Source organism: Rutidosis leptorrhynchoides, chromosome 2 (genome assembly GCF_046630445.1).
Source record: "Rutidosis leptorrhynchoides isolate AG116_Rl617_1_P2 chromosome 2, CSIRO_AGI_Rlap_v1, whole genome shotgun sequence".
In the NCBI taxonomy this organism is placed as follows: Eukaryota; Viridiplantae; Streptophyta; class Magnoliopsida; order Asterales; family Asteraceae; genus Rutidosis; species Rutidosis leptorrhynchoides.
Window position 1 is genome coordinate 550,169,461 of NC_092334.1, and position 10,993 is coordinate 550,180,453.

The following is a 10,993-nucleotide window of genomic DNA, read 5'->3' on the forward strand; positions in this document are numbered from 1 at the left end:
CAGACTTGTTCGAATTTAATCCTAAAGAGATACAGAACCCTGATAAAACAAAAGCTCCGTTTATTGGAAATCTGTTAAATCCTAGCAGAAGGTTAGACGTCTATAGAGAATTCGTTAGGCACCTCTATTCCTCAGACTTCCCATTTTCAACATTTCAAATCAATCTGTTAAAAGAGCTGCGTTCTCAGACTCGTTCTCTTCACAAACTGTTAAAAGAATGTGGGGATGACCTTTTCGTCAAGTACCGGGATGCAGAAATTAATTTCAAGTTCGATTTAGAGTTATTCGTCGCTTTTCTCCCTCACTTCACTAATAAGGAAATTTCTCCAATTCACACAAACCGTTATGTCTCGGCAATGATCTCTGAATTAGAATTTTGGATAGAAAACAAGAAACCAAACCCTATTTCAACTTACGAAAACCGAGATTTCTTTTACTTTGATCCAGCATCATTTCTCATCAAAAGATTAATTGAAGCTTTTCCGGATTCTACCGAGGAAAGAATACATCAGAATTTTTCGCAAAAAGAAAGGAAGTATATTCGGAACTCGCGCAAATCCTCACTATGTCAAAATTTCCATTTACAACTCCGCAAAGAAAGATCATTCGAGAAATATCTTCAAACTTTAAATTTACTATCGGTGATCCTGACTGCGCGGAAGATCTTTTATTTCAAGACACAGTGGCAAAACTTCTTTTTGAACTAAATTATAGAGATACTGGGCCAAGGGACGGAATTTCAAACACTAAGAAAGTTAAAAGGGCTTTGGTTAAACTTATGGACGATATCTGAGATTTACAGAAGCACGAGCGTAAATGTTAAGTGATTTCGAAATATTCTCAATACACTCCGCTGATTTACTCTGGATGGTCAAAGAAGCTTTAAACTTGTCTTTCTTTCCGCGTCATTTCTGGAATTTAGTTGTTGAACCTGTGTAATTTGTGTTTTTAATAAAAATAAAATATTTTAATTTTTAGTTGTCTTTTCTTATTCTAATTAGTAATACATCTTAGAAAATCTAAAAATAATATAAAAATAACCGGATCAAAATCCGAGGTTTTATTTTATTTATCTTCTCTTAAAACCCTTTAAATTTTAAAATGATAAAAATTTAAAAATTGTGCAAGTCGGGTCGGGGAAATAAGCCCGCGAGCCACTTCTTTTTTCCTTTCTTCTTTCCTTTCTTCCCCTTTTCTCTTTTATTTTTGTTTGCTTCTTCTTCCCTCTGTCCCCTTCACCGTCGCACACCACCACAACCCCAAAACCCTCAAAAATCAACCAAATCCAACGAATCAAAGCTCGAAACTTGTTCTCTCTAGCCTCCTAAACACGATTCTACTATCAATTTCGAACAAAAGGTAATCTTTCTTGATGAAAACTCGAATTTTCTCCTAGGGTCAAATTTTGACTTTTTAGAAAAAACTTTATTTTTGATTCAATTTTGGATTCCTTTATGCTTAGATAGATAATGTGATTACTTTGTGTTAGTTTTTAGGCTTGATTGAGATATTTTGGATAGTTTTTGGCTTTAGACTAGTTAGTTGAGATTTTAGGGTGAAATTTGGTGAAATTCTTAGAAATTTGATGTTTTGCTAGTGATAAGGCTAAAAAGGAACATATATTTCATAGCAATATCCCTCCTAAATAATAGATTTTCATATGTAATTGTATTATATTTTCATTGTAATTGTTTAAATAAATAAGTGCGAAGACAAAAGGCGAAAACGAAGATTTGAAGACACAAACGTCCAAAAAGCTCAAATGTTCAAGATACAATTCAAAAGGTTCAATTTATTGATGAAAAACGTCTAAAAATGACAAGAGTACAAGTTACAAAACGCAAAGTACAAGATATTAAATTGTACGCAAGGACGTTCGAAAATCCGGAACCGGGAGATGAGTCAACTATCAACGCCCGACGCAACGGACCAAAAATTACAAGTCAACTATGCACAAGAATATAATATAATATTTAAATAATTATATAAATTATTTATATATTATATATATTTAAAAATTATGTCGACAAGCTATGAGACAAATGATCCTGAGCTGGATTTTCAAACTCCGCGACTCGCGGAGTTTGAAAGCTAAAAACTCCACGACTCGCGGAGCTGTCAGAAATCAAAACTCCTATAAAAGGTCACGAATTCTGCGAGTAAAAATAACATAATAATAATAATACTCCCTAGCATAATATAAATAAAATATAATATATATATATATATATATATATATATATATATATATAATATAGATTAGTGTTATATTAGATTAGTTCGGGTTATGTAAAGGTTATTTTACGGGTTTTAAAGTCGGAGCTCTGTCCGTGTAACACTACGCGATAAATAATCAATGTAAGTTATGTTCTCCTTTTTAAATTAATGTCTCGTAGCTATGTTATTATTATGCTTATTTAATCCGAAGTAATCATGATGTTGGGTTAATTACTAAAATTGGGTAATTGGGCTTTGTACCATAATTGGGGTTTGGACAAAAGAACGACACTTGTGGAAATTAGACTATGGGCTATTAATGGGCTTTATATTTGTTTAACTAAATGATAGTTTGTTAATGTTAATATAAAGATTTACAATTGGGCGTCCCTATAAATTACCATATACACTCGATCGGACACGATGGGGGGGTATTTATATGTACGAATAATCGTTCATTTAACCGGACACGGGAATGGATTAATAGCCACTAGAATAATTAAAATAGGGGTGAAATTATGTACAAGGATACTTGGTATAATTGATAACAAAATATTAAAACCTTGGGTTACATTCAGTCGACATCCTAGTGTAATTATTAAACAAAGTATTAAAATCTTGTTACAGTTTAAGTCCACAATTAGTTGGAATATTTAACTTCGGGTATAAGGATAATTTGACGAGGATACTCGCACTTTATATTTATGACTGATGGACTGTTATGGACAAAAACCAGACGGACATATTAAATAATCCAGGACAAAGGACAATTAACCCATGGGCATAAAACTAAAATCAACACGTCAAACATCATGATTACGGAAGTTTAAATAAGCATAATTCTTTTATTTCATATTTAATTTCCTTTATTTTATATTTAATTGCACTTCTAATTATCGCATTTTTATTGTTATTGTATTTAATTGCACTTTTAATTATCGTACTTTTTAATTATCGCAAGTTTAATTTATCGCACTTTTATTATTCGCAATTTCATTATCGTTATTTACTTTACACTTTAAATTAAGTCTTGTATTTATTTATTATTTTACATTTAGTTTTAACTGCGACTAAAGTTTTAAATTCGACAAACCGGTCATTAAACGGTAAACCCCCTTTTATATATTATTATATATAATTATATATATTTTGTACAAATATAGTTGTTTAAAAATATAGTGTGCAATAAGCCCGCTCCCTGTGGAACGAACCGGACTTACTAAAAATTATACTACTCTACGATTAGGTACACTGCCTATAGTGTTGTAGCAAGGTTTAGGTATATCCCATTTGTAAATAAATAATTAAAACTTGTGTAATTTTTAATAGTATTTCTTGTAAAATTAATAGTATTTTATATACACCTCGCACGACATCAAGTTTTTGGCGCCGCTGCCGGGGAACTTGGCGAAACGCTATATTTTTAATATATATTTGTATAAATATATTTTTAGAAAAGCAATATTAAAAAAAAAAACACGTCGAATTAAAAACTGTACCAGAGTTGAATTTTGGAACCCCGCGACTCGCGGGGTTTGCTGCTTGAAATACCGCGACTCGCGGAGACACTCTGACACACGTGACAGAACCCTAATTTCACATTAATTACGGATTTTATTATTATTATTATTAATAAACCCTAATTAGTTTAATTATTATAATTAGTTTAAGTTTTTTTAATTAAATTGTATTTTAAATTTTAATTAGTTTTATTATATGTAAAATTAATAGTTTTAATAAATAAATAATATAAAAATAATATATTTATAAAAATTATACTTTTTACAACTTTTTGTATATTTTTATATTTTGTCCCTTTTTAATCGTTTTAGCGTAATATTTGTATTTTTAGCTCATATTTAGTTTTAAACTTAGTTTTTTCCATAGTTATTTTTACTTCTAGATTTTTAGGCTTTGCCGTAAAATCCCTTAAGTGCTTTTTCTTTAGACTAAGATTTAGGTGCTTTAGAATTTTGCGACGCCGTTTTTATATTTTAGTACCTTTTTAAGTTATTACCATTTGGGATATAGTTTTTCTTTTAAGCTTTAATATTTTTAGACGCAACTTTTAATTCTTAGTTTTTAATTCCTTTTTAAGTTACGACGCGCTATTTTCTTATTTTTATTTTTCGACGTTTTTCGACGCGCATTCTTTTTCTTTCTTATTTCTCGACGCTTTAGTTTTTAGGACTTAGAAATTTTCTCTATTTCTTATCTAATATCTCAAACAGAAAGAAAAATTATTTAAGTGGTTAAATTAATGGACGTTGACAATTTTCTGCTTCGTAGTAATAGTTGGATTTGTTAGTGGCTGAGTTGTGAGCTTCCGATTTAAAGGGTTCTGGCTCCCTGCTGCATCTTTTGGCTATTCGAAACGTGGGCAAAAGCAGAAAAGTCTATTAATTGGACAACTTATATAAGTTTTTCTATTTTTATAACTAATAGGATAATTAGTAAATGCACCACATTGTAGCTAAAATTTGGCCATCGCAATAAAATGGAAAATTTTGAAAACAAGGCTATGGAAACTCTTTTTGATATCCAAAATCAATTAAATCAATACTCTCAAACGAGTGTTGATGACAATTCGTTCGGTTAATCTTGGATCACGAATGACGAAACAATAACTGGTTGTGAAATCTGTGGAGATTATCACTCAACATGGGAATGTTATTATTACGTTCCTATGAAAAATTACGCACCCACAGAACCTGAATGGAATGATTATGAAGAATACAATTCAAATTGGGATTATTCCCAAGAATATATCCAAACTCAACAACCAGTAGACGAGGAAAATTACGTTTCTGAAAATTTATTAGACAATATGAAAATCAAACTCGAAGAACTCAATGCTCAAAATGAACAAATGAGAGAGTTTGTAAACCGGCAAGCTGAAACTCTATCAGACTACACACCTGTTGATCTGAGGAGTCGTGTGCAAGAAAATCTCATATCATCGAATTTTGATGAATTCGAGAGCTCCAAAATCACCAACTATCCCGATGATACTTTTTATTCAGTCTTACCAATTTCACAACATATCGACACATTAGCCTCTACCGACGAAATCATCGATCCATCAATGGATAAAGAAGAAGTAAGGGTAACAAATTGGTACTCTTGGGAATACGATAACGTTGAAAATTTTACCCCCGAGGCCAAACCGAACTTCACCATTCCACAACCTTCCAACCCAATATTCTCAATAGACGAGTCATCCACCGAAAATGAACTACGATCTGTAATAGATAATGACACCTCGAATTTCACCCAATTGGGTAATAGAGGTGAAAACTTTGACGTCGAGAATAAAAGGAAGGAAACGTTAGAAATTGTCCACCCTATAATATGTATGTCGGTGTATATCGATCCATTTGACCAAGAACCAGAAAAGAGACATATCCATTTACTAAAAGCTACACTTAAAAAAGAATTAAGTAGTGACGATCGGGTGGGTCTAAACTTTAAACCCATTAATATATTTTATACCACCCGAGATGTAAATAACTGGCTCACTATTTTAATTCGTGGAACTTATTCTACCGACTTCACATGTCGTCAGCTAAGTGTGGGGAAGTTTAACCCCACTTAACGTTAAATTAGGGGTTCGGGTTAGTGCATAACTCGTTAATAAACATGCATAATAAATTAGGGTAAAAGAAGCATTTTTAAAGATTAGCAAACAGTTCAGAAAAGCAACCGTTTTTGAAGAAAAATATGTGTGATAAAACAAGAAGGAATGAACGATGAGCCGCGCCATCTATCATTCGACGAGCTTTGTAATTACAAACTGGGTATTTTCAATCACTTTTCTACACTAATCACCCTCATAAATTTATAATTAGAGTCTGATTTCATGCAAATGAGGGCATTGCATGATCTCAAGTGTGGGGAAGGGTTATAAATTCTCTCGGGTTTATACTTAGTTTATTTGCCAAATTTTGTGAAAATTTGAAAAATTTTCAACTAAATGAAGTCAAAATCATGTTTATACATATTTATGAACGATGAAAACTAGGTGTTAATACCGAAATTATCGTTACCTCGGAAAGGACATAAATTGAGAAACTCCCTAAAACGATTGAATTCATTTAAAATGGAATAAAGGAGAATAAAAAGGCAAAGAAAGAAACTAAGTGTGGGGAGAATGTGCTGAGTTATTCAATTAAAAACTATCTATCACATATTTCTGTAAAGTTTATTGCAGGTGCTTTTGTTTTGGACTAAATTAACTATTTTACCCGATGAAAGAAAAGAAAAGATGGATCTACACGATGAATCAATTCCATCATTAAAAGGAAGTAAAGTCTTCCGAAAAAGACACGCGCTTCTTGATTTAGGTCAAGAAGTTGTCGTCCAGACCAGTTGTAGGTTGACGAAAAATCTAGAAAAGTCATCACTAAAATCAGCAGGAAATCCACGGACCTCAGCATCAAACAGGGTCGCCAGGTGGTCAGATTTATCCTAACCATGAGAAGGATTTATCTCGTACAATGGGGGGCACCGTGCAAATTAGCTTGATAAGACTAATGAATCAGATCCCCGGAAAGGATAATCTCCTTAAAGATCAAAAATCATCTTTTAAGACTGATATTACTCAATCCTTGAGATTGACCTTAAAGATTGAGAATTACAAACTCATGGAATTAAATGATATCTAAACTCGAGCTTGAACGAGAAAATATTTTGATCAAAATTATAAACCGATTTGTTTTCTGAAAACCCATTTTCAATGCGTTCATTACCATTGAACGTAAAATCCTAGGAATTCACCTGGAATTCATTAGGTCACCTGAACCAAATCGGGTGTCAACCGTAAGAACGGTGGTTGCATAGCATGGTCGAAGACAGGACCTTGTGCCAGACCGAAAAATTCCTAGGGTGAGCTTTACTATTGCTCCTACAAAGGATAGTAATTGCGTCCGACACATTATAGACCATAATTAAAAGCATGTCAGGGGACATTGCCTTAACAGTTGCTTGTTCAACGCTTTCCTTTACAACCGGACGGTAGTTTATCGAAAGGTAATATACGGAGCAAGTATACTGGACGTGTTGCTTTCCTAATACAAGGTTAGCAAGTGGGTGACACAAAACCACAAGTGTTGAGCTAAAATTTTCAAATCTGAAACCCACACAACCCACAAAAATATTTTGCAAACACCGGTGAAGGGTTATTCCGGAAAACGTGTCTAGGGTAAAAGCTAGATTGAATTTTTAAAAGATCAAATGTTTTCATAAAGATCCAATTTCCTAACGGATCTAAATTTTCATAGTCATGTGGGACTGTAAACCGCCTTTCAAATGTGCACTTTGCTTTGGGAACCGAAAGTAAATCGGCTATTTGATTGCAAGTGTCGTTGACCTAAACCCGAGGCAACTGTAGATGACACACCCACCTTTAACCATGGTTCTATCGTTACTATCATTGTTTATACCACCATATCAAAATCACTGATGTACAAAGTGTGATGAATAAAAAAGTGATTCATGTATGTCTTTATTTCAAATTCTGTATTGCTTGAGGACAAGCAACGCTCAAGTGTGGGGATGTTTGATAAGGCTAAAAAGGAACATATATTTCATAGCAATATCCCTCCTAAATAATAGGTTTTCATATGTAATTGTATTATATTTTCATTGTAATTGTTTAAATAAATAAGTGCGAAGACAAAAGGCGAAAACGAAGATTTGAAGACACAAACGTCCAAAAAGCTCAAATGTTTAAGATACAATTCAAAAGGTTCAATTTATTGATGAAAAACGTCTAAAAATGACAAGAGTACAAGTTACAAAACGCAAAGTACAAGATATTAAATTGTACGCAAGGACGTTCGAAAATCCGGAACCGGGACATGAGTCAACTATCAACGCCCGACGCAACGGACCAAAAATTACAAGTCAACTATGCACAAGAATATAATATAATATTTAAATAATTATATAAATTATTTATATATTATATATATTTAAAAATTATGTCGACAAGCTATGAGACAAATGATCCTGAGCTGGATTTTCAAACTCCGCGACTCGCGGAGTTTGAAGGCTAAAAACTCCACGACTCGCGGAGCTGTCAGAAATCAAAACTCCTATAAAAGGTCACGAATTCTGCGAGTAAAAATAACATAATAATAATAATACTCCCTAGTATAATATAAATAAAATATAATATATATATATATATAATATAGATTAGTGTTATATTAGATTAGTTCGGGTTATGTAAAGGTTATTTTACGGGTTTTAAAGTCGGAGCTCTGTCCGTGTAACACTACGCGATAAATAATCAATGTAAGCTATGTTCTCCTTTTTAAATTAATGTCTCGTAGCTAAGTTATTATTATGCTTATTTAATCCGAAGTAATCATGATGTTGGGTTAATTACTAAAATTGGGTAATTGGGCTTTGTACCATAATTGGGGTTTGGACAAAAGAACGACACTTGTGGAAATTAGACTATGGGCTATTAATGGGCTTTATATTTGTTTAACTAAATGATAGTTTGTTAATGTTAATATAAAGATTTACAATTGGGCGTCCCTATAAATTACCATATACACTCGATCGGACACGATGGGGGGGGTATTTATATGTACGAATAATCGTTCATTTAACCGGACACGGGAATGGATTAATAGCCACTAGAATAATTAAAACAGGGGTGAAATTATGTACAAGGATACTTGGTATAATTGATAACAAAATATTAAAACCTTGGGTTACACTCAGTCGACATCCTGGTGTAATTATTAAACAAAGTATTAAAATCTTGTTACAGTTTAAGTCCACAATTAGTTGGAATATTTAACTTCGGGTATAAGGATAATTTGACGAGGATACTCGCACTTTATATTTATGACTGATGGACTGTTATGGACAAAAACCAGACGGACATATTAAATAATCCAGGACAAAGGACAATTAACCCATGGGCATAAAACTAAAATCAACACGTCAAACATCATGATTACGGAAGTTTAAATAAGCATAATTCTTTTATTTCATATTTAATTTCCTTTATTTTATATTTAATTGCACTTCTAATTATCGCATTTTTATTGTTATTGTATTTAATTGCACTTTTAATTATCGTACTTTTTAATTATCGCAAGTTTAATTTATCGCACTTTTATTATTCACAATTTCATTATCGTTATTTACTTTACACTTTAAATTAAGTCTTGTATTTATTTATTATTTTACATTTGGTTTTAACTGCGACTAAAGTTTTAAATTCGACAAACCGGTCATTAAACGGTAAACCCCCTTTTATATATTATTATATATAATTATATATATTTTGTACAAATATAGTTGTTTAAAAATATAGTGTGCAATAAGCCCGCTCCCTGTGGAACGAACCGGACTTACTAAAAACTATACTACTCTACGATTAGGTACACTGCCTATAGTGTTGTAGCAAGGTTTAGGTATATCCCATTTGTAAATAAATAATTAAAACTTGTGTAATTTTTAATAGTATTTCTTGTAAAATTAATAGTATTTTATATACACCTCGCACGACATCAGCTAGTTTAGTTAGGCTTAGTGATTCATTAGGAACATTTAGAAACTGAATTTGGAACAAAGAAGGCTTGTTTGCTTGAACTTGGTATTTTGGCCAAACTACATGTAATTAGGACTTCGATTTTTCCTATAGTTAAAGCGTTTTTAAAACTTAGGTTTGCCTTAGAACTAGTTCAAATAATGGAATCATTGATTTGCTCGTGAAAATGTAGCTTAATCCTTGATTTTTCTTATTTTGTACATTTTGAACAAAATGAATATTTTTCGGTCAAACGGCTCTAATCTTTGACTGTAATATGTTATAGCTCAACTTTGATGTTTAAAAATATTTAAGGTAATTAAAAATGGTCGTTAGGATCATTGTATGCTTAAAAATCATCACATTTGGTTCAAAAAATTGCTTATTACGACTAAATGACTATTATTATTATTTATTGCATTATTTATTGTAATCACGGGTACACTTTGAATTTTGCTCAAAAGTAAGATTGTAGTTCATTTAAATGTTATTTGTGGTAATTTTGGCTATATTTGACTATAACAGGATTTTGGAAAACCCCATTTTTAAAGCCCTCATTTCGAATTTTTTTTCCCGAAAAATATAGGCATTTTTGGACTATATGTCTTAATTTTTGGAGCACAACCTATTTTACTTGATTTTTGTAGATGGAAAATCGTCGAAATGATGTCGAGTTGCCCCATTGTCTTTGTGGGCAGGATAACCCGGAGGAAAATGAGCCCTTTATGAGAGTTTGGGTTAACCGAGATAAAGCGGGTAATAAGTACATAAATTGGACGATATTGGAACAGTGTGGTTGGGCTGATGATCTCGGAAGAATGTTGACTTTCCAAGCCGAAGGTAGAACACACCGGGCATGGAAAATGTTGTTTGAGTTAAACGAAACAACATATAACGAGACATATGCAGAGTTTATGGCTACCTGGAGTTTTGATTCAACGGTTGATCCGGCGGATTATAATAATCAAGAATGCATCCATTTTCGACATCAAAATCGAATGTATCACTTGACTCTCGCACGGTTTGCGAGACACCTAGAGTTGTACAAATCATCATAACTCACCCGGCCAATATTTGGGGATGGATTGACCACCTTGAATTACATGGATCATCAGACTTTCTGGCAAGAGCACACCATAGATAACGGGCCATGGCAGTCAAGTAAAAAGGTGTCAAAATTCGCCAACCCCGTACTCCGAATCCTCCACCACCTAATCACCAAAA